The 25,616-nt window shown below is 42.7% G+C and overlaps 1 protein-coding gene across 3 annotated transcripts in view; it reads left to right on the top strand.

Annotated features, from left to right (window-relative positions):
* The first annotated feature begins 1,320 nt into the window (after positions 1-1,320).
* LOC136752756 (vitamin D3 receptor A) overlaps positions 1,321-25,616 on the top strand; it is a 47,018-nt gene continuing 22,722 nt past the window's right edge. Inside the window, exons 1-3 of one of the 3 annotated variants that reach the window (XM_066708332.1) lie at positions 1,321-1,469; positions 1,631-1,809; positions 2,108-2,215. The gene's annotated coding sequence lies outside the window, so the exon portion shown is untranslated. Of the gene's footprint in view, positions 1,810-2,107; positions 2,216-25,616 lie in introns of all 3 variants that reach the window. The other 2 variants (XM_066708333.1, XM_066708331.1) reach the window with 2 other exon arrangements.

Genomic DNA, 25,616 nt, shown 5'->3' with positions numbered 1-25,616 from the left:
AACTCAGTGATATTTGTGGGTTTTCAAGCATGAACTGCTCATTTCAGGTCCTGCCACAACATCTCAATGGGATTTAGGTCTGGAATTTCACTATGCCATTCCAAAACTAATTTCTTGTTCAACCATTCTGATATAGACTTGCTTGCATGTTTCGGATCATTGTCCTTCTGCATGACCGAGCTGCGGTTCAGCTACAGCTCATGGACAGATGGCCTGACATTCTCCTGTAGAATTCTCTAACACAGAGAAGAATTCATGGTTCCTTTGGTGATGGTAAGGCGTCGACATACCATGACACTATCACCACTATGCTTGACCGTTGGTATGAGTTTCTTACTGTCGAATGCAGTGTTTGGTGTTTGCCAAATATCGGAGTCCATGTCGGCCAAAACTTTCCACTATTGACCTATCTGTCCATAGAACATTGTTCTAGAACTCTTGAGGATCATCCAGGTGTTTTTTTGGCAAACTTGAAATGAGCATTCATGGTCTTCTTAGTGAGCAGTGGTTTCTGCCTTGCTACTCTGTCATCAATCCTATTTTTGATCAGTGTCCTTCTGATGGTGAAGTCATGAACACTGACCTTAGCGTGCAGATCAGGCCTGATTGTTAACTCAATCTCAGTACTCAAAAGTACTCAAACAGCTCAACTGTGTTGGGGGCAATCACTTTTTTCACACCTGAAGATTGCATGTTTGATTACTTTGCACACCAAACAAATCAAAGAAGCACCAAACACTGGTGTCATTTTTCTCTCTCAGAGATAGTTAGATACAGGATAGTTAACAGCTATGAATTCTATATTCCATATGTATTTGCTGCACCTTAGATAATTTTTTAATACAATATATTGATATATTTAACTGTACACAGTTTATATCTTCAATTATAAGAGTTACATGGCATTTTGAGATTATAATATCAGTCTAAACGCACTGTTCTCCGTAATCTGTGCGTTTAAAAAAATATATTTCTTGTAGGTAAAGGTCGTTAGGTGTCTCCGTTTTAGAGCTTCAAACGACTACCTAAAATCAGTTGATTTCACTTCAGCATTCTAACGGGCGGTAATGCTACATTGTCTCTTTAAACTCTACAACTACCCAGTTGTTTACCTCTTCGCCGTCTCTGACGTCATGACACACCCCTGAGTCTTTAATGAGGAATGGGGGTGTTGTCCCGTACGTTTTAATAAGCATTCAATTCATCCAATAGGGAGGCGACAATCGTACGCATCGTCCAATCAGCAGAGAGGAGAGGCTGGGTCCAAGGTTGCGATTGGCTCTTGGCGGGTGTGGATGAGCTCAGGACGTGCCATGTCGGCCAGCTGCGGGGCGGGCCGAAAGAGAAGCGATATGCATCTATATAGGGGCGGCTGTGGAAATAGTTTTTACACGGACTCGCGTTGAGTTTCCAAGGGATATTTTTTGCGGTGAAGTGTGACATTTCGACCACAACAAGCAGTCAGATAAGTAAGCCTGCATATTTACTACATCGAGCGGGGGAATAAACCACACAAACACTAGACCTCGTTAGCAGCAGCCGACGTCCTGAGACGTGTTTTTCTAAACTGGATCCCGTCCTTTATTTCCTCCCACACGTTTCATTTGTGCGTGAAATGGATGTGTGACAGGCGGCTTGCGAGCCGGCAGGGAGAGGGTCAGCTCGGACATCCAGACTGAGAAAGACTTGTGAACTTTCCCGAGCGGGTCCGTGTGCCCCGCGGTCACTGGCCGACTGACGGCGAGTCGAGCCGAGGAAGTTCCGAGTCGCTGGGTCGGACGTCGGTGGAGTTTGGGAAGCTGTGGCTCCGTGAGTGTTTGAACTTGTGCTGGCGCTTTGTCTTCCCCTTGTGCTGCGATACCTGATACTTTGTGGTGATTGCAAGGTAACTTGTTTGCCTACAGTTGGGCTGGTCTGTCGTCTTCGGCAGCTCCTGTTGACATTGTGTCAGCTCATGTGTCAAGTCAGACGCCCGGCGGGATTTAGTACGCGGAACCAGGACCGTGTTGTCATTACTCTTGCATATGAATTACATACTTTCAGATCAAGGCTGGCAAGTGGATGCACGTGTTGTTTTAAAATAAATGATTAATTTGTCTTACTTTAGGCTCCTGTTGAAGCGCACCACCCAGATCACAGAGAAGTCCCGACCGGCCAGCCGCCAGGAGCGAGCGGGCGACCTGCTGCACAGCACAAGGTCATGATCATATATCAGGTGAGTGGACTTTCCTGTCACCCCATTAAACCACCTACAGTAAAACGTGCTTCATAAGACCATCTACAAACGTGTGCAAAATGAGATATTTTGAAAGGATACAACACAACTGTTGCAGCTTTACAGAAGTAAAAGCATACAAAGTAGCGCAACTAGTGCAGCCCATCCTCCGCGCTGTGCTGTGATCGTTTTCATTTTACATAACATGTGACCTAAAGGTGGAACAACTTTACCACTCCACGCAACCTACAAAGCGGACGTCAGTGCTGGCGCTTGTGAAATGAATCTTGTATTATGCAGTGGGGTTGTGGTTTCAGTTGAATGAATGAAACTTCACGACTTTGCTGTGGTTTAAAGAGATGCACTCATTTGATGTCTGAGAGCCCCAGTTGCGCGGCAAAGTTCAACATGCCCCCAAAAACTACAAAACCCAAATGAAGGTTGTGCTTTCAAGATGAGCAAAGTAAAATAAATGAATGCTTAACCTTTAAAGAAATGTATATGTGAAATTCCTCCCTCATACTGAAGTCCTTTTGCCTGAATCGTGTAATTGAGACAATAGATTATTATTTTTCAGGACAGGAGAGAGACTAACAGCTATTTTTAATGTTATCTGATCACACTGTGTGAGCATTCTCCCCCCCATATCTTGGCACAATAAAACCATAAACCTGTTTTGTAACAGGCAGGACAATGTTCAAACGTATTTAGGCCTACAGATATTTATTGTGCTGTTACACCTGCAGTCTGTGCTATTCTCTACGCTGTTACAACAGAAGTTAGTAGTGCCTGAGTAGTTTATCTTGTGGGATAGGTCCTTAATCTTTATAAGTGAAATTAACTGAGCTAGTTCATTCTGTATGCAGTTGGCACAAACCATGCTTGTCAGGCTATTGCAGATCAGCTCCAGTTATGTGGTTACACAGCAGACCCTTAATCGAAGTGTTTAAGACTGTGACTTCCCACAGGACTAATTTTATTTTGAAAATAGTAAAGTATGGAATTACAGCCAGAACTCGCACAGTAGAATTGTCAGTTTGCCCACGCAACTTACGTGTTTAACAGTAGCTGCATGACAAATGTGGACAAGGTCTTCCAAGGAGAGCTTTAATACACATACGTTTTCTGTGTAAAGGAAAGCTTTGCAGTGCAGGCCATTGTCTGAGTTTGATGCAGGGCATGCCCTGAAGGGTAGGAGCTGGCGTTTAGACCAGCTTTGATCACCGTTAAGCTAAACGGGAACACTTGCCGCTTCTCCCTTGACAGCTGCTTTGAAATAACTTATCATTATTTTGTTGTCTTTGGTATGACGTCCATTGCCCTTCATGACACTTTGGAGTACAACCCTACAGGTGCTGAAAGCTGGAAATTATACTCTCCGCTGTCTGTGTTTGGTCAGAGGCTGGCAGAATGTGCCATTTCGTAATGGCATGCTACTACTTCTGCTACTGACTGGGTAGTTAGTAAGTAGAAGTGCACCATTAATTGTGCATTAAAATACTCTGTGTAAATTACTAGATTTTCATTTAAATCAGAACATCTATAAAATCAAATCAAATCAGTTTTTTGGAATGCATTCTTGACTGTTTTAACCTATTTAGTTAAATGGCATTTGGTTGCTGTATCAACCCCTACAATATAAATCCAGTTTCACTTTTGAGTATCTGTATCAGGTTCTGCTTGAAGGTGGAGCAATTGGGTGCTGTCGTGTTAGTGCCTGCTCGGTCTTGTGCTTGGCGTTGCAATGCAGCCGTATGATCCCAGTGTCCTGGCTGCTCAGTTTTATATGCAGTTTAGCATCCCCTTATTATCTCTGTTACCAACTACAGTGTTGGGCGAGGTTTCAACACAAGGGAAAGTACTAGATTTGTTAGTTTTTTTGCAGGGGACGGGACGGGACACAAGGACAGCAGATCTCATTTGTCTTCCCTGGGTAAATGTGGAATGTGGTAAGATTGGTGAAGATGTTTGCAGGGCAGTGGCTGTGGGGACGAGCTCTCCTGTCAGCCCTTCTGTGCGATGAGTTGTTTATACAGGGAATCTCTGAGAATGGCCCAGCCTGTCTCCAGAGGGGCCCAGCGTTGGGGGTTGGAGGCTAAGGCTGTTGGGAGTGTCTGGACTAAGGATGGGTGTTATCCCAGTTTTATGGTTTACCGTGGTTTATATACAGTGAGGGGAAAAAAGTATTTGATCCCCTGCTGATTTTGTACGTTTGCCCACTGACAAAGAAATGATCAGTCTATAATTTTAATGGTAGGTGTATTTTAACAGTGAGAGACAGAATAACAACAAAAAAATCCAGAAAAATGCATTTCAGAAAAGTTATAAATTGATTTGCATGTTAATGAGGGAAATAAGTATTTGACCCCTTCGACTTAGTACTTGGTGGCAAAACCCTTGTTGGCAATCACAGAGGTCAGACGTTTCTTGCAGTTGGCCACCAGATTTGCACACATCTCAGGAGGGATTTTGTCCCACTCCTTTTTGCAGATCCTCTCCAAGTCATTAAGGTTTCGAGGCTGACATTTGGCAACTCGAACCTTCAGCTCAATCCACAGATTTTCTATGGGATTAAGGCCTGGAGACTGGCTAGGCCACTCCAGGACCTTAATGTGCTTCTTTTTGAGCCACTCCTTTGTTGCCTTGGCTGTATGTTTTGGGTCATTGTCATGCTGGAATACCCATCCACGACCCATTTTCAATGCCCTGGCTGAGGGAAGGAGGATCTCACCCAAGATTTGACGGTACATGGCCCCGTCCATCGTCCCTTTGATGCGGTGCAGTTGTCCTGTCCCCTTAGCAGAAAAACACCCCCAAAGCATAATGTTTCCACCTCCATGTTTGACGGTGGGGATGGTGTTCTTGGGGTCATTCCTCCTCCTCCAAACACGGCGACTTGAGTTGATGCCAAAGAGCTTGATTTTTGGTCTCATCTGACCACAACACTTTCACCCAGTTCTCCTCTGAATCATTCAGATGTTCATTGGCAAACTTCAGACGGGCCTGTACATGTGCTTTCTTGAACAGGGGGACCTTGCAGGCGCTGCAGGATTTCAGTCCTTCACAGCGTAGTGTGTTACCAATTGTTTTCTTGGTGACTATGGTCCCAGCTGCCTTGAGATCATTAACAAGATCATCCCGTGTAGTTCTGGGCTGATTCCTCACCGTTCTCATGATCATTGAAACTCCACGAGGTGAGATCTTGCAGGGATCCCCAGACCGAGGGAGACTGACAGTTATTTTGTGTTTCTTCCATTTGCGAATAATCGCACCAACTGTTGTCACCTTCTCACCAAGCTGCTTGGCGATGGTCTTGTAGCCCATTCCAGCCTTGTGTAGGTCTACAATCTTGTCCCTGACATCCTTGGACAGCTCTTTGGTCTTGGCCATGGTGGAGAGTTTGGAATCTGATTGATTGATTGCTTCTGTGGACAGGTGTCTTTTATACAGGTAACGAGCTGAGATTAGGAGCAGTCCCTTTAAGAGAGTGCTCCTGATCTCAGCTCGTTACCTGTATAAAAGACACCTGGGAGCCAGAAATCTTGCTGATTGATAGGGGATCAAATACTTATTTCCCTCATTAACATGCAAATCAATTTATAACTTTTTTGAAATGTGTTTTTCTGGATTTTTTTGTTGTTATTCTGTCTCTCGCTGTTAAAATACACCTACCATTAAAATTATAGACTGATCATTTCTTTGTCAGTGGGCAAATGTACATAATAAGCAGGGGATCAAATACTTTTTTCCCTCACTGTATTATTATTATTATTTTTATTTCTTGGCAGATTCCCTTATCCAGGGCGACTTACAACATAAGTGCAAAAATACAGAGAAGTACAAGGCATCAATCATTACAAATTCAACTTAGCTAAAACATAACAATTCAAAATAATACATTTTACAAATTACAATTACACTTTACACAAGTACAGTAAGAGACTTCCTACATCCTGGACGGTGAAAGCTAAGTGCTGTCAAGATGTAGGGTTACAGACTAGGGCTACGGGAAAGGGAGCAAGGAGGAAAACAATGAAGAATAAGCTGAAGTGCTATCTAGCAGGGATAGAGGACTAATATTGCAAGTGCTACTAATATTACAGGTGTACACTACGATATAGATACCGTTCCTGTTGTACTGCACCACGATTATCGAAATTACAGTATATATGTTATATGACCTTTAAGTGGCATGACCCCTACTGGTCCTGCATTGCTTTAGAAATATAACTGGATTGAGAACATATTTATGTAATCATACTTAGTGTGTAATACAACTCTCCCTTATTTTGGCAGCTCACAGTTGACGCTGGACATGCATGCAGGGAAACAAATTAATCTGATATTTTAAAAAAATACAGCTCATTTTGCTGCATGTGTACATGAAAGGCCAGGCCTGGGCTAGTTTGCTGGGATCTATTGTGGCGTTAAGTGTCCATGTCTTTAACGGTATCTGGTGATTGGTGACCTGGGATTGCCAGATTAAGACTCTCCAGGAGCCGGGCTGGTCACCCCTGCCCTGTAGTTTAATTTGGTACAGTCTGTGTGCATGTATGTACTGGTGTGATATGCTTTGTGGCCTTTCTTTGCAGTCTTTTTTTCTTGACCTTTTACCTGCCTTTAAAGTAATCAATCAAGTAATCCCAATGAAGCATACATTCCTTCTGTGGCTCAGTAATGTTTATATATATATATATATATATATATATACAGTACTGTGCTAAAGTTTTAGGCAGGTGTGAGAAAATGCTGTAAAGTAAGAATGCTTTCAAAACTAGACGTTAATGCATTATATTAATCTATTAACTATTAACAGAAGAAAAATCTAAATCAAATCCATATTTTATTTGGTGTGACCACCCTTTGCCTTCAAAACCACATCAATTCTTCTAGGTACACTTGCACAAAGTCAGGTATTTTGTAGGCATATAGTGTATGATTAAACAATTATACCAAACAGGTGCTAATGATCATCAATTCAATATGTAGGTTGAAACACAATCATGAACTGACACAGAAACAGCTGTGTAGGAGGAATAAAACAGCAGCAACAAGACACAAGGTAGTTATGCTGCATCAGCAAGGTCTCTCCCAGGTAGACATTTCAAGGCAGACAGGGGTTTCCACATGTGCTGTCCAAGCTCTTTTGAAGAAGCACTAAGAAACGGGCAACGTTGAGGACCGTAGACGCAGTGGTCGGCCAAGGAAACTTACTGCAGCAGATGAAAGATGCATCATGCTTACTTCCCTTCACAATCGGAAGATGTCCAGCAGTGCCATCAGCTCAGAATTGTTAGGTGTACCAGGGTCCCACTGTTTTCTATCTACTGTCTGGAGAAGTGTGGCTTGCGGCTAAAAAGCCATACCTCCGACGTGGCAACAAGGCCAAGCGACTCAACTATGCATGAAAACACAGGAACTGGGGTGCAGAAAAATGGTAGCAGGTGCACTGGACTGATGAGTCAAAATTTTAAATATCTGGCTGTAGCAGAAGGCAGTTTGTTCACCGAAGGGCTGGAGAGCGGTACACGACTGAGTGTCTGCAGGCAACAGTGAAGCATGGTGGAGATTCCTTGCAAGTTTGGGGCTGCATTTCTGCAAGTGGAGTTGGGGATTTGGTCAGAATGAATGGTCTCAATGCCGAGAAGTACAGGCAGATACCATCAGGGAGGCATCTGATTGGCCCCAAATTTATTCTGCAGTACGACAACGACCCCAAACATACAGCGACAGTCATTAAGAACTATCTTCAGCATAAAGAAGAACCAGGAGTCCTGGAAGTGATGGTATGACCCCCACAGAGCCCTGATCTCAACATCATCGAGTCTGTCTGGGATTACATGAAGAGAGAGAATCAACTGAGGCTGTTTAAATCCACAGAAGAACTGTGGTTAGTTCACCAACATGTTTGGGCCGGCCTACCTGCCGAGTTCCTTCAAAAACTGTGTGCAAGTGAACCTAGAAGAATTGATGCTGTTTTGAAGGCAAAGGGTGGTCACACATTTGATGTTGATTTTTCTTCTGTCCACTCACATTGCATGTAGTTAATAGTTAAATATAATCTATTAATATGTCTTTTTCCGAAAGCTTTCTTACTTGACAGCATTTTTTCATACCTGCCTAAAACTTTTGCACAGTACTATATAGATATATATTTATAGAAAAGGAAGCCAAAGTTTTGTTAAACATCATCTGTTTATTATCTTGTAACCCCCACAGTTAATAGAGCAATACAGTAAATGTCTAGCTTTTGTTTTCTCCTTCTAATGGAGACAAAAAGCTTGTTAACTGCTAACCACCAGTCTCTTTTTGATTTGTGTGTCATCGCTAGACTAGCTCTTTTTACATGGAGGGCAAGAAACGCATGATTGTTAGCTTTTTTCAGCTTTTTACTGTTTGCTAAAAGGTCATTTAGGGTTTTCTAGCTGATTTTGGATGGCCCCATGTACTAACTTGCAAGGAAGTAGCCAAAAGCATCACAGGAATGTGCACTGTGCATTTAAAAAAATAAAAAATAAAGAAATACAAATATTTTATTTACTTGGGCATCATATGAACATAAGGTTTCCAAGTGCTGAGACGGAATCTAGCCTGGGATTCGATGAGCGCGTGTGGCTGGTCTTCAGTCACATGCAAGTTTTGTAGCCTTGCTTCATTTGGGCTGTTTTTGCTGTGTTTGTTTTCGGTTGTTCCTTCCTTTGTGGACATGCTTGAACCCGGTGCCACCAGTTTGCATCCAAGTACGCCAAGTTCATCTTCACCTCCCCAGTCTGGCCGCAGCCGCCACATCTGGCGCTGCCATCCTTGTCTGATCAGAGCCAATAGGAACGTCTCTTTCCTCCCATGTTTGTGTGCCTCCAGCAGCCGGAGAGCGTTAAGCTGGCTTTAGAGGCCGGGAATGCCGAGAATGTGCATTCCACTTTCTGTGCTCAGACCTGGAGCTTCAGTGGTGTTGAGAGTCTTTTGTTTGTGCAGCACCTGCTAACAGTCTTTAAGAACTTGCTGACATTAGAGCTCCCCTCCCTGTGTAGGATTGAGACACTTCACTTGGAGTCAGCTTGAGTCCAGGGAGGGGTTGCTGAGTTTTCAGGTCAGGGAGGAATACACGGTAATGACCTAAGTATATCAATGCAAAACAACTAAGAGTATTTCAGTTACATTGGGTTTCTGCTTTCTACCAGTCATATCTGGTGCAAATAAGTGTTGTGTGTGTGTGTGTGTCTCTTGCTCTGTGTGTACTATTGAGATATACCTATTCATACGCAGTATTTCCAAAACACCCTGGAATCAATTGACGCAATACACAAGATGGTGGTTTTATTTAATGGGGTTTAAGTCTAACCAGAGGCTTAATGACTGCTGTGGTCATTTTGATACAAGGCTGGAGGGATCCTGGGCCTGTTATCCCCAACAGTGCAGCTTCCATGGCAGTGAGGGAGGCTGCTCTCCTTTCCTTAGGGACTCTTCCAGTTCACCCCAGAAGTGTTCTTTTATTGTCTCTTGATCGTGTGGCCAATGCAGGATGACTGCAGGAACCAAAAATTCTTTTCAGTTCCCCCCCACCGTAATTATAAGTAAATCAATCTTTGCTGTCGAAAGCAATTTTCCTGTTGTAATGACGATCATCAATAATGACTAAATACTTGGGGGGAGAAGAAAATCACAAAAGTGTCTTCAAAGGATCCATATAAATCAATAGTAATGTGTGAAAGTTTGCTAGCTCAAAAAGTGTGTCTATTGTATTTTCTTAAGGATCGGTCTTGTATGAAGCTGGAGAAGTCTAATCCACAGTGCAGGAAGTGAAACTGTAGTACATTTTGATGATTCTATGGGTTAAATATATTCTTGGTATTTAATACATGGATGGGGGTGTCATCTTTCACCGGTTTACGTCTGTAACTACTGCAGGAAGCCCAGGAAGATAACATCACATTGCACTTGCGTAGGAAGGTTCCATCTCAGTCTGTGAAATTGAATTTACAGAACGTTTTTTTTTTTATCAATCGCCAAAGACTTATTACAGATTACATTTTTTGCATACATAAGATCCTCCATAAAATTGCATTAATGAACATTTTCGGTTCTGGTGCTATTTTACTAGCACGAGAGCTTGCTTGTGATTGTTCTGTTGAGGGTTTCAAAGGGTGCTATTAATATAGTGACAACCAATCATTCAATTAAGTTTGTACAGTGGCAAGTGATGTTTTGTATGGAAAGGGAAAACCAGCTTCAATGTGTGGCAGGACTGCTTCAATTTCTTCTGAGATCCTTTACACAACTGATGTGGAACACTGTACATCCTTTGCCCCCCATGCCTTGGCTTGGAGAGAGGCTACAGATTGTAATCTTGCATCCCCTGTGGGGTTTTGTTACAATTTCTCTTGTAATTGGCTATCTCACATTAACAGTCCTGTTTTTGGTTTCCCCATACCTTTCAACCTTGTAACCCCGGTGTTGGAGAGGCAAGCTGTGTTAGGATGCAGGAATCGCAGTGTTTGCAGTAGCATGTGTGAGTTTTTACAATTAAAACATGTCAAATTAGAACTGTGCTATTTGAGTCCGGGTTATTGCCACTGAAAATTCGAATTCAAACTCATTATAAGTCCATGTTCCCCTCCGTATGGACCACCCATGCCTAGTTCGAGTCTCTAAAAGGTTTACGATTGCTATCAATTGTGCTGAAACTATCCCACCAGAAGAAGCAGCAGATGGCCGCTCTTGTCCAGTCAGTCCACAACCATGATCCATACCAGTTAAAACATTTATATAATTCATAGTTAAGTTGTGGAATCTTAACTCGTGGTAGTTAAAGATTGAAACGGGTGGCTCTCTTTTCCTACTATCTGTTTTTTCGTGTCACAGCCGTGACCCTGTTCTCTGTTCCAGGAAATAGGATTCCAACAGGGGGTTCTGGGAGTAATGATTACGGCCCCACCGACATGCCTGTTCAGTTGTAGTTGATTGAAGTGTTTTTCTTTATTGATTTATTTAATTTTAATTTAGTTGTGAAGCAGTATTTCTGGATAGTTGACCCCTTTTCTGGTCATGGAGATCAACCCACTGGCAAGGCACATTTACTGATATGGTACGATAGCACGACTTCGTATCTAGAGGGGAGTGTGGTTGGGATTGTGTCTGATTCCTAATATGGATTCAGAGTTGGCTGAGAGCTGAAGCTATTCGATCAGGAACGTTTCACTGTAGCTATCGATCCTTGTCGGTGCCATGTAGTTAGGCTGCACACAGAATAAGCAGGGAAACAACATCACTCTCTCTCTCTCTCTCTCTGTCCCTCCCTCCCTCAGAAAGACTAAACCCATAGTTTATCGGAAGACTTAGAAGTGGAAAAACAACAGAAATGAAAAGCCTTTGTTCATAGTGTCTGTTTTTAACCCCAAGTCCTCTTTTCATTCTCTGCCAAGGTCGCAGTGACAGGCCTGTTCAGGCGGTCCCATTTCTTGCAGAATCATTTCTCGTCATCTGGCTGCATTGTCTGAAAAGAAAAGGGTTGCACATTTTCTCCCCTCATTTTTCTCATGCAATACGAGTAATTTTCTGTGCGTGCCAGATTTGGCTAAAGGGGAACTTCAAGGCATTTTGCAATATCTTCCACCACAGATAAAATAATATGCTGCATAAAGGTCACAATGCGTAAAATGCTTTATTGGACTAACCAATTGGTACAAAGTTTGCTCTGTGGTGTTTGTGTGGTAAGCTGGGAAGCTAATTGGTTGTCTGTGTGTCACATGTGAATTGGGAATATTACTGTCTGCCATGTGACTCCTCCTATAAGAATGTGCTATTGGAAATCCCCGTTTTAGAAAAGGTGGTTGTAGTCTGAAATCCCTGGTCTGTCTGATCTAGGCAGGAGGCCACAGCTGCCTATGTTCAAGACCTTGAACCTTGTACTTGAAAAATTGTTATTTCTCATGAGGTAGATTTCAAACTAAACCACTGTCTGTGTCCTAGTCCCTCATCTGTCGGTCGCACGGCCTCGATCCTATCCACAATGTGCAATGCGTCTGTGGCAGAGTTGACATGGTCCCTCTCTGGTAGTGCGGGGGGAGAGTGTGTGGACAGCGGAAGGTTGCCCAGTGTGCCAAGTTGTGCCCATGCTGGGTTAAGTGGCAGGGGGGTGGGGGTGAAGGTTTCCCCATTGTAGGACAACTCCCTGAACAGAATGGCCTTTTCCATCGCAGCCCAGGGGCCACTACCACCAATAAAGGCAGGAGCCCTGGAACCCTGCCATAATAAAATGGGCAGCCTTCCCACTGAGATGAAACGACTCCAAGGAAAACACCCAAAACTCACACGACAACCTCACTGTCTTGCCGTCTCTTTGCTCTCTAGGGCTGTGTGTTGGTAGCAGTGTGGAAGGAGCTATCTTGATCAAGATGCATTTTGCTACCCAATTAGTAGCCATCCACAGAGTAAACAGCCAATTCTTTCTTTCACACTGTCACTGCGGAGCTCCAGACAGAGGTTTAGAGTAGCAACTAGAGAAGTGTCCTTCCCAGGTCTTAGGCTCCATCTTTCTTTTGTTGTTCATTTCAAAATGTGTTCCTTTTACCAAGAGGGGAGTAATCTTTTAATTGGGACACCTCAGAATAGTACAGGCCCGTGCCATTTTCCTGTCACTGGGAATAGGTGCAAGAGCTGGCCCCCTGGATTCACCAATTGGCAGATGTGTGTTCAAAATCATCACCTCTTAGCTTGTCGTGTTGTTAAACCTGCAGTGGTAGGAGAACACAGCGGGAGGGTGTGGAGGATGTGGGATGGTCACATGCTCCTGGCTGTGACAGATTACTCTTACAGACCCACACCCCGCACCTCCTTACTCCCCAGCTCCTGACAACCAGATCTCCTTGTTATCCCCCCCAGGCTAGAGCGACTGCAGAATCTCATTTCACACACTGACTCACTGACGTCTAGGTTGAGGAAGGGGACTTGTCAAACAAACTGTCAGTGTGTCTCATCATCGGACTCGTTTGGTTCACTTCTCCTTCCGTCTTTTTTTTTGTTTTGTTATTTTTGGTTTTGTTTTGATTTGGTCCATAAAGAACTATCTTTAAGACTTGGATAGAGAAGGTTTTAAAAACAGACATGCTTTTGCTGAGAAGGGGGCCCTTCTGCTGCAGCCACCAGCATTCAAGCAAGGAAAAAAATCCAGAGGGAGAGGGGGAGAGAGTGGATCTTCAGTGTCTGTGTTTACATTACAGGAGAATGGCAAATAAATACTGTCTCATTTGTCACTGCAATAGAAAACCGGTTTTGCAAGGTTTTGGCCACTTCAGCTTGAACAGTTCCCAGAAAAATAAAAATAAACCTTAGTATTTCCAAAAAGCACTCAGTATTGTGGGACTATATTCGTGTGGGTTGCTTGGATCAGTGGTGATGGATAGTCTTTGGTACTTTGCTAGCTGGTTTCTTCTCTCTCAGCTCAGTGGATGTAGCAGACTTTTAACCTATGAGCACTGGTACTCAAAAACCACAGGGGATTGAAGGGACCTCCCAGCCCCCTTAACAACACAGCCACACCCCTCTTTTTGCAGCTCAATTCTCCTTGTGCCTCCCAACTCATCCCTCCTCAATGCTCATCTCCTGAAAGGAGCGCTCCCCTTTGCCCTGCACTGCACAGCTCCTCTGCTCAGGCCAGCCTGCCATTTCAGATATCAGACCCAAATCAGACTATTTGGCATTCACGGGCAGCAGACTGTTTTTTCAGATGCTTTTCACCCAGTTCCATTGTTATTATGATCTGCTTTTATCTATTTTTCTTTCCAGTCTGCAAAACTATACATTTTGTATTTCAAGGGCTGCACTTTGATGGTTTCCGATCTCCTAATCGTTTGATGACTAAGCAAATCGAAACGGAATATATTATTAGTAGAAGAATTGTTGAGTTTAAAAAATAAGGAGACTGTTAGTAAATTTGAAAGGCATCGACTTTCTTGTCGTACACGGGGCTATTGTGCTTCGATGTTGTAAAGCTAATTAATCTCCTGTATCTTATCAAACCAAAACAAAGACATACCAAACCAAGCAGGAAATAGTGTTCTCGCTGTACCCCAGTATTGCCTTATTGATTTTCAGGAACATTTGAGGAACATTTTGCCACTTTTCTGGTTTAGGTAATGGGCTCGCTCCTGTCAGCATGCACATAGCACTGAGCAATTAATTACAGAGGCAAGGAAAGGAGTAAACAGCCTTGTAATGAACCAGCCGTGGAGTTTGGGGGGAATTTGAGTTTTATGCATTTAAACAGGGTCAAAAGTTGATTCTGCGTGAATCTGAATTTTTTGAAGCCTTCAGGCAATGTCAGCAGTTGGTCAAAGTTGATGAAATTAACAGCCATTCTGCGATTCTTTCAGGATGTGGTTTATGTGACTGTTGTGGAGCACACAAGACATTTATGTTGTGAGAACCTTAAGCATTACAGTTGTGGGGGATGAGGAAGATAAAATAATAATATTATTGCTGTATTACTGCAGCCATGTAATATGCACAAATCCCCTTCAATCAGCTGAGAGTGGGAGTTTAGTATGTTTGCTTAATTTCAGTGCAGTTGTAATGAATTGGAGTAACTGGGAGCTGAGCCAGGCATGCTCTCTGCAGCGCTGATCAGTGCTGATTTGAGCCTGTCGCCAAGCAACACAGAAGCCACCTTTAGCTGACCACATGGCCATACAGCACAGAGGGGGTCAGGGGTCAGACCTAAAGAGGCATGTTATTTTTGTACAGCAGGATGACCTTTCTTGCAACACCTCGTGGGCCTGTCACGCACTGAAGCATGGTTTTGCGTTTTATCCTAGTGAATTAGTTCTCATTTCATTATTTCTCTTGCAAACCTAATTAAAAGCCATAATCACAAATTTCATGGTTTGACATTTTCTTCCAAAACAGAATACCTTTTTCGTCCTTATTCCCTTGACATATCCACGATTTTGCAAACCTATCAGTTCTCCTTTTGTTCCTTTTTTTTGCCAATTGTAATTAATGGTGTGTGTATATTCACATTCTCCGTGACATTATAATTGCTACATTTATACAATAATGTGCAGGTCTGGACTTGGCTCGTTTAATAATAATATTACATATAATAATACTACTGCAATGGAAAAATAAATACATTCTCCGCACAAATCAAGGTGTGGAAACACAAGGACAAAATCAAAAAGTTAATGTGTTCAAAACCAAGTAGGCAAGTGTCAACATTTGTGTATGTTCCATATTTAGCATGTGACAGGTTACAAAAGCTTTCCAAGTATGCTATTTGGGTTCTGGGTTAGAAGCGAGTGTTTGCAGTCATTAACCCAAACATCCACAGCAGCAGAGAGATGGCAACAACAAAAAAAACAAAAACAAAAAAAAAGATTTTCAGGCGCAACGCTTCATTGAGTCTGCCAATGCCTACCGTTGTCTGCCGTTGTCTGTCATGCTCGAAGATTACCGTTCCTGATTCTTTGCCTTTGCCATGCCGCTCTCGCAATAACCTATATTTAGCGTGAGGCCTAGCTGTGTGTGGCCTGGCTGGATCTAATCCTGGCATGAGTTCCTTATCTCGGGGCTCGAGCGGTGTGACTCGCGCCTCGCTGCACGCCAACTGGTGCTGCCGTGAAGCCGCCCTGCGCTTTATCAGCTAATCAGACCAACGAAGCTTGGCTGGAGCACAAAGCCAGAAGATAGTGTAGCCATCTTTTTAGACCCCTGCGCAATGGGGACTCTGTGTGACACTGGCTTCATCCCCCAGCTCTGTGACCCAGTGTCATCACTGCACACACTTGCCCAGAATATCCCAATATAGTGTAACGATGGAGATGTATTTCTTTGAAGCACTTATCTTTTTTGCAGTTTTCTTTCCCCAAAACAATAAGATCACAGGTACAGAAATTGTCCTGACCAAAGTGGAGAATGCTACTTTGTGAAGATCTGAGGATTTAGGGTGGCATAAAAGAGCAATCACTCATGTTGCTTTCTTCTGCAGGGTGCTTCTGATGTGTCTTTTGTAGAAATACTGAGTACAGGGTTGAAGTGCTGCTTTAAGAGAGGGAGTCAGGGAGTGCAGGAGCTTTGGAAAGTGCTCAAGGTTGGCTGAATGGGTATATCTGAAGACAACTGCTTAGCTCAGTACCTTTATCTGACACTTACTCACAGAGTTCTTCTTAGAGGTCTTTTTAAGCCTTTGTTTTCTTGGCTTTGTGTGTGTAAGGCCAGCCATGTCTTTTGAGGGGATGGATATATGCTGTACTTTGCAGAGCCCAAGACAGAATGTGGTGTGTGGATTTTATTAATTTTATTTATATTCTCTCTAAATACAGAACAGTTTCTTCACTGATTTGGACACCCTAGTGGCACACTGCATTTGAGGTGTGGTGTGTAATTCTGCAGGGAGGCCTTCGGTAATTGCTTTCATATTTATGTCAACCCCAGTACAGCTCTGCACCCAAGGAGTAATGTGTAGGATGTGTACAATGCATGGTATGTGAGCACATCCCGACATGGGTCCCGTCTCTGGGACGCTTCGCTTGCTAACGGTCGATGTTCTCATCACATTAACCTCACTCTCTGTAATTAAGGCAATGGTAAAATGGATGTAGAACCCCTTATAGATAAATGGGGAGGTTTTTATTTATTTATTTAAAATTTTTTTGCAAATACATTGAAACATCCTCCACACGCACTTCGGACCTCAACCCTGGCTGGGTTTGGACGGGGACTGTTGTCAGGGTGTGGTGGCACAACTGTTCAGAGTGTCACTGGTGCAATATGTCCTGCAGCTTCAGCTTTCGAGTGGCTCCAGCAGCCTCACACCCTCCTGCTGGTGTAATATCTGGGCCCAGTGACACACACTGCGCTTACGGTGTGACAGACAGGGCCTGACTTCTGCGGTGACTATGAATTGTGACCACTTCTAGGGACATGTAGCTTGTCGCATCCCTTCTGAAGAAGTGCAGAGTCACAGCTGTGATCCTGCTCCAGTAATTAGGATGGGAATAATCATAGCCATCCACTGTAAAATAAAAAATACAAAATATTTTGAAGGTTGCCACACTCCCTTTCAAGGTGTCTGCATCTTTTGTGCAGCTGAGGCTTGTGGCTGGGTCAATTTGTCTTGCCTCTGAGAGATGTAATCTCACAGAAAGAAGCTTCTCCAACAAGCCCTTTTTCTAAAATGTATTGTGATGCACATCCTTGTTGTTACTGAACCATAAATGGGAGTGGAAAATTACACATGATTTAATCTTTTCTTTTCTTTTGAAATTGTATTTTGTATAATGTGACACCGTGGTTTGAGCTGCTTGTCAAGACTTAAATGGATTTATTAATGTATTTTTTGTGACTTCACATCATACTGAGAAAAATGTAGGACCGGCACAGCAATGATGAATATTTCCAAAACGGGATAAAATCTCAAAAAATAGAGATTTTCCAGAATTAACCTCCCGCCCCCCTCACCTGCTCTCATATCAAGATTGCTTTTCGTTTCACATGTCTGTCCAGTTCTAGAGCAGTTTATATTGAGAGTGAGGTGCTTCATGGTTCTGCAAGCTGAACTTTGTCAAAATACCAAGTGGCAAGAGCTACAGGATTGTTAATGGCCCATCATATGATGTTCCTTTGCTTCAGGGAAGCGAGGGAAGATTTCAGAAAGAGTGCTTCACTTATCTGAAAGTTTTGCAGCATTACAGCTTTTCTGAGTTTTGTAATTGGAGGCTTTTACTTGCTTTTAAATCCTGCTCTCTACCCACTCCTGTGCGCAGTTGGAAATTGCCGTCGCCTTTCCCTTCTCTCTCAGGGAGCACAATTAAAACCTGAATTCCTGTTTTTCTTTTTAAAATGTGCATTTATTTGTTTTAAACTTTGGCATGATGTATGACTGATTTGCATCAGTTTTCTATGTATTTTAGACCAATTCAATCGAGGAAGAGGACTGATGGCATAGAAAAATGTTTCTCTCACTCTGGAGTTCAAAGAGTTTGTTAGCTTGATCTGTACATCAAAGACCTGAATTCTCAAGCACATTTTCAGATGAGGGAAGATGCACCTGTATGTGAATATGAAAATATATATGAAAATACAGAGTGGAGAGCTCTGTATAACATCTGAACATACTGGAATACTTTTCAACCATTCCCAATCCTAGTAAAAGCCAAATTGTTCCTTGAGTGGTAACAGAACAGGGCACATGGCGTACAAACTCCTCACATACTGAGCTTGGTAGCATGTTCAAACCCCCTGGGATCGGTCTCTCGGCATGGCAGGTTTCATGCTTTGCTTTGCTGTGCGGATCTGACAGACGCTCGGAGATGCGTCTCTGCTTCAATGTAGATTCCAGATCGGGCTGGCTAGATTGAACACTTCTATTTACTTTACAAAAATAACAACCCAAAAAAAGTTTCCCGACCACAGCTTCTAAACCAATGTTGAAGAGGGGCGTAGCAGGTGGCATCCTATCCCGAGGCCCTGATTGGTCAAGACTCCCCGGGGTATGTGGTGGTGTCCTGGATTATTCAGCACAGTAATTCTTCATTCCTCCGCCTTATTTGCTGTGTATTTGAGCTGCTTGTTTAGGAGCGGGTGACCCTTCAGAGGGGAGGGATGAAGCCACTCCACTCTGCTGAAAAGCACTTGGGAATCCTGGGAGATTACAACCATACATACATGAAGGGTTTTGCATCAACATCAGCCTATAGACCTAATAATAAAGAAGGGCATAATCATCTAGCTCAGGTTTCTTATCTGTGAAATCTTTTTTTTTCTGTGTAATTTAGTAAAAGAAAAATTAAATGTATTGTTGCTGCTAAAAACTTTCCATCCAATGAAACCTTACCAAATGTTTTGCTCAGGGACCAGGGTAATTGCAGTCACTTTTTTGTGTTCGTGCTCAAGCGCTGTTCTGGGCTGCAAAATGCTTTTAATAACAGGCTGTAGAGAGCCTTCACAAATAGAGTTTGTGAGTTGTGGAGTCTTAATTGAGAAACCTGCGCTTTGTGTGGGTTGCCTAGTGCTCTCATTAGCGTTTTATAAATCAGTGTTACAGAACTTGCAAACTGCCCTTTGCTGAACCCACTTCTGCGCCAAAGTCCCACTCAATGCATTTACCAAGAGCACAGAGTCTGGAGGTCAGTCAGTTGATTATACTATATATTAATCTCTCAAATTTAGGCTGTAATGGATTAAAAATAATAAAAAATAATAATTGTACCTACAGCTTCCAGAATGCTCTTATGTGTTCTGTGTTTATGCCTGTGAAGAGGCTTGGAAAAACAATACCATGGAACTCGCTCAACTCTAGGCAATGTCAGTATGTTCTAGGTGTAAACAGCAACCTTGAGGAAAACGACTTGATTAATGATTGGCCAGTTCCATACTCTGAGGTAATAAAGGATAAATACTTGACGACTGCATAAAGGAATTAAGAAAGAAAACCAAAATACCCAAAACGCCAGCTTCACACACAACGCCCCTCCACTTGTCACAACGATAACTGTATCCAAAGAGAAGGAAATCATATTTTTAATTTCTGCAAACTCATCCCTGTGACTGTAGGACCAGGCGGAAGGGAAATCTCTTGTAGCTGTAATTTGCTCAATCAACTGGGACTACAGGGCCCTAAATTAGCAACACATAGCTGACAGACAACCAAGGCCAATTTTGGAACAGAGCACGGGTGTTTATTGGAAGATCGATCCTGACCCTTCTGAACCGAAAGCTATCTTTTATCTAAATACCTACAAAGGACATTGGGAGCTTAATAATTAAATGGGGAATACCAGTTCAGGAAGGAAACTCTCCTTTTTAGTTAACACATCTGTAATCGCATCAGCACCTTGAGCAGACATCCTCTTAGACACCATGGACAGGAATAAATAGGCTTTTAAGTATGAATACACAAAAAAAAAAGTTATATTTTGTAGTAGTCTGTAGTTGTTGCCTGCAGTAGAAATTAAGCCCCACCCTTATTGACAAGCCATCATCACACAGGGAAATACTTCAGTTGTGAGCATCAATCTTTTGTGTCATGTTGAGAAAGCTCTGCAGTCATTAGATAAGGTTATTAGAATTGTGAGAAATTCCACAGCTTCCAGAACAGTCTATAATAGACACCTGCCCCAGTTTCTGAACAAATAACTCGGCCAACTTGAACCCTGTAGGTAATACGGTGCTTCCTGTTACGAGATCTACGGGGAGTCATGATTGAGAAACCCCGAGCTATTTTTGCCCGAAGTAAGTAAAAAACTAACAACAAATGAAAATGTAATGTACCTGATGGTGTTCTAGCACAAACTGTTCATATCCGCTTGTAGGAGAGCCTTGCTTAAATCCAGAGTCAACAAATATAAAATTGATGGTGACTTTTAAAACCAAATGTATTGTATACCACATTTTCCATTGCCTTGTGCCAACAGCAGGTTGCGTTGTATTATCGGTGGGAACATCATTAAATCAATTCATTCAGCTGAAGCTTTGGACTTCATTTTGCCCCAAAGATTTGTCAGAACAGCCGCCTTTTCTTTCACGTACTTCGGAAATCAATTTGCCATTGAATTCTACGCACCTATTCAATGTCACTACACACTATTCACCATTACTGAGCGTGTACATTAAATAATACCATAACATGATTAATGGGAGTTTACCAAATCATATTTTCTATTCCTCCAATGCGTTTTCCAAGCACGTCAGTTTCCCAGTACACTGAGAACCGATTTGATACAGGCTTATGTAGCAGCGAGGAGGTGCGTAAGTTTATTAGGTATAATTATTTAAATGCATACTATTTGACGGATCAAGATTACTCACCCTGTTGTACTCAGTCTGGGGATTACTCATTCAGGGAAGGAACTATTTTAATAAAAGGTTGCAGAGAAAACAACGATGCAACAGGCTCAGTTGCAACATCCCTTTCCCTTAAACTGAACCCACCCAATACTCCAACCAAGGGAAATGCATGAGCAAAACAAAATGCTGTTCCCATGATCAGGGCTGGGCAACCTGTGGGGTAACATTTTGGTTGCCAGGGGTTTTGCACTTGCCAGATTCACTGCTTTTCCAGCTGTGGAAGAAAGTCTGAGATCCTCCCCTGTTAATATGAAAAGGTATGTTGACCCGTGTATGCATGTAAGTGACTGAAAGCCATATGAAACTGCAGTTGTGTGTGTATGTATGTGTAATATATATATATATATATACACATGCATACATACATGCTATCTATGTCTATTAATATCAGTGCTGGAGTGGGCACTGCATTCTTGAGCACAGAGCACCCAGAAGGCCGTTTCAGGGAGATAATTTCCTCTTCGGACAACACTCTGATCACTGCCCTGTCTCTGTAAGTTGAACATGTTCTTTTCAGTCGTGTGTCGCGGGGGGATCGAGGAATATTTCTGCTCAATGAATGCTGTCCAATTCTTCATCTGTTCCAAGAGTAGTTTATGAACTGGTTTCTCTTACAGTAATGCGGGCCCCATCTGTAGGGAGTGCATGGCAGAAGCATGCCTTGGCTCTTGTTTTAACAGTGCTAACAAATAAATCTGTGTCATTTTAATGTTGGCCATCCAATTATTTTTTTAACTAGCATATTTGCCTATATGCTGCAAGGGTGCGATGCGTGGGCGACTGCTCTTGTAAACCAATGAGTCAGTTGGGCCTGTGACGCTCATCATGACTCTGGGCCTGCTGAGGACTGTGGAGACAGCGGCTGCAACGGTCCTGTACTGATCCAATATCCGTAATAACAGACACAGGGATTCATTGGACTGGCCTGGGTGCTGTCTGTGGGGGCATTGATTACCACACTGACGTCCCACCAGCTACATGTCGAGAGCCACCAAAGCCACTGCCACGGCTACCCACAGCGCATATTCATTAGGTTTTCACCCTTTGTTACCTCATAATTTCCTGACACTGGTGTGAAATCTACAAAGTCTGTGAACTAACTGCTCCTATCAGTCCCTGTATCTCTGTTGCTCTGCTGGTAAAAGCCTCTGCTATGAGCTCAAGTTGCTCCCCATATAGTCCTGATTTGGGCTATGACATCAGACTGTGATCAGTATTTTCCAATGAGGTGTGCTGAACTGCCCGAGCGTTGACTAGATTGCGTTGCCTTGAAGCTGGCCTGGGTTTCCACACAACTGCAACCCCTAGGGTCTGGTGTAGGCACCTGTCAGTCTTTGCAGTGTTTTTAAAAGTGTCTGCATCAGTCTTGTGTCTGACAACCTAGTTTTAGAATAAGACTTTCCCCGGGGGCCTCCGCTGGCTTGCACCTTATCAGTCAGCTGAGCCGAGAACACTACGGTCTTTATTTGGATATAGTTTATTCTCCGTTCTAAACGTTCAGAAACTTTTACCTGCGTGTGATAAGACAGGCCGAGCTCCTTGCTAGACTGATGAATGCAAGGACTTCTTCTGTCCATCGATAGCAGGGGTTTTCAAACCGTTCCTGGAGTACCCCCTGCCCTGCTGGTTTTTGTTCCAACTGTTGTCTTAATTGCTTAATTGAATCCTTAATTGACCTAACAAAGCAATATACCAGACAATTAAGTAATTAAGACCTAGGTTGGAAAAAAAACAGCAGGGCAGGGGGTACTCCAAGACCGGTTTGAAAACCCCTGATCTATAGGAATTGTGTGCTAGGGAATGTTGCTTGGGGATTTGAGTTTGAAATTGAATCCGGTTGTACTGGGGTGAAAACAAGACGCTTGTGAGTGCTTATGGAGTCAAGGTTCCTGTCCCGCCATGGATGACTCTGATAAAACTAAATAAGTGTGTGCAATCATGCGTCTTACTCTGAGATTTGATAGAATTTCACGTTCTAGGGCTGTAGTGTAAGGCCGGCGGTGGTGTCATACATTTCTGTTATGAAAGAATAGAAATGTAATTCTGGGATGGATTTGAAGCCACATTCCTCTTGCTGTGTTTTCTCCCTGGATGGAGTTTCTCTGTTTGCCAGGTTAGTTGATAACAAAAAAGATTAGCCTCAGTGTTTTATCATTAAGTACCAGCTAATGTTGAAAAGGCGAGCGCCTGTGCTAGACGCAAAGCAGACCAGGACTCCCCATTTCAGCAGGAGGGTCTCATAGAGTAGAGTGACAGGGCTTAAATCTGCGAGCACTAATTGATTAATTACCAAAGAACACTTAAAGATATTAAATCTTAAGTTTAAGAGGAGTTACTAGTAGATTGACTTGCCTAGAGACCCTGTTTATCTAAAGAACAAGAAAGGAATTCAAGGGATTGCAAAGGAATCTTTTGGGGTATTTGATAATTATATCACTATTTTCTATACACAAAATACCATCACAATTAGTTATTTGTGTCAGACTAACAAAATTAATATGAAGCTCAACCTTAATCTTAAATCTGAATAGTCACAAAACCCCGAAGTACATTCGTCATATATGCTATAGGCATCTCTGACAAATGACTTTTCTCCTCATTTATTACTAGTTTAGCTTTTGCTTTAATAGAATGTTTTGTATTTCTTTGAACCCGTGTCTGTGTAAGTTTATATAATAAGTTTGTGCTCTTCGAACTACGGAAATCTATATTTGCAAATAAAATAAGTTTGTTGCCATTTTGTGCCATAACCTTTGAATTTTAGGTTTGGCTTAATGGGTATTTTTAAAATTTAGGTCATGGAAAAATGTACAGTGCCTTGTCTATTTTTACTTACTGGGGTAAAGGAGTCTTTGCTGTTGACAAGGACGGTACACTGAGGAAAGAGTGTGCCGAGACAGGAAGTGGGGCTCGTCAGCTCTGGTTCTGGGGGCTCTGCTGTCCTGTTGATTTTCATTCAAACCAAGTCCTTGGTTACCTAATTGAACCATTAATTGAACTCCTAATTTACTTAATCTTTTTTTTATTTTATTATTTGCTTTAATTATTCTAAAACTCTGGAGATGTCAAGCCAAATCTTAAACAATACCAGGTACTTCTATTCTCCAAATGCTTTGGGCGATAAGACATTGAAATTTGCAAGAGACATTACATTGGCCAGGAGATAACCTTAACCACACTTTGCAAATATGGCTTACTGCTGTTTCAAATAGACTTTCGCTGGGCTGTTAACTAGGCGCAGATGGCATGCTAAATGTGAGGGCTCATCCAGGCCTTTTTTTAAGCCTTCTGACTGAGTGCAGCAGGTACACCAGTGCCGTGAGACATTTGTCAACAGGCCGTGCGTTCTGTCATCGCGGGCACTTTTCGGTTTGTGCCAGCGCTGCTATTCTTGCGCTCAACATCCATAAGCAAGGCCAGGCCATAGGTGGATAACACACCTGGCGGCAACAGAGATGTCCCTGCCCTGGGTACTAAGGCAGCATCCCAAACCACTCCTTCATTACCTTATCCTTGTGGGGTGGATGAAGTCCATTAAGGGGTGTCCCAATTCTGGAATGAGTGAAGGGACCTCTATATGCCCTCCAGGGTTCCCTTCAGTTGAGTGTACATAAGAGTAATCTTTCAGGTGACAGTTTTGTGCTAAAGTCCCAGAATTCCTTGCGGTTAGGGAGGTGACAAGTGAGCAAAGTGTAGATATTGTTTGGTTATTTAACATAATTATTTGTGAAATGTATGTATAGACTTAGTAATTATTTTAATATATGATTACAAAAGCACACAAAAAAGATTTCCGTACTTCAGCTCTCAGGTTTTATTTATTTATTGATCTATTTATTTATCTAATAGGAGACACCCTTACCTATACCTATACCAAAAGGAGCCGGTAGCCATTTGAGGGACAGCCTAAGTAATGTGTTGAAATCCTCCAATGTACGTGATGTGTATTGGCTTTTCCACCAGTTCTGGTGGTCACAGGCAGTATCGCAGAGCAGGCATCCCTGAACGGCAGGCTGATTTTATGAATGCCAACGTGATCTTTGTTCTTGGGAACATGACTGGTCCGAAGGTCTGGGTTCAGGAGTGTATTTCAGTGCAGCAAAAGGTTCAGCATTCAGGACAATGGAAAAGGTATGGAAAAATGAGTGAAGGAACTAGGTGAGGTAAAAGGCATATAGATAAACGATCACCCTTATACAGTTCTGTCTTAGTGGCCTTGGCTCCGTTGTGCAACTTGCCGTGAGAGTTGACCTAGGTAAGCCACCTGTTTCTTTGCAGCCTCTTCCATTGGGTCTTCCTGGATTTTTTTTGTTTTTTGTTCTGTCATTTCTGCAATAAAAGCTCCCAAAAAATCTATTTGGGGGGTGGAGAGAGCAAATGTGGGCCTGGAGATGATTGTTCTGAACCTTTTTCCTTGAGTACCTGTGAGCGACTGCATTTATTTCTTTTTTATTTTTAAAACGCAGGAAAAAGAGAAAAGTCATCCACAGCCTGTAGTTTGCTGGGTGTGCTGAGACTTGTTCCACTTAACTCTGCATCCTGCTTGGCTAGTGCCGGC

The sequence above is a fragment of the Amia ocellicauda genome, chromosome 7, assembly GCF_036373705.1.
Source record: "Amia ocellicauda isolate fAmiCal2 chromosome 7, fAmiCal2.hap1, whole genome shotgun sequence".
Lineage (NCBI taxonomy): Eukaryota > Metazoa > Chordata > Actinopteri > Amiiformes > Amiidae > Amia > Amia ocellicauda.
Note: the sequence above shows the minus strand (reverse complement) of the source record. Positions and strands in the feature narration are given on the sequence as shown.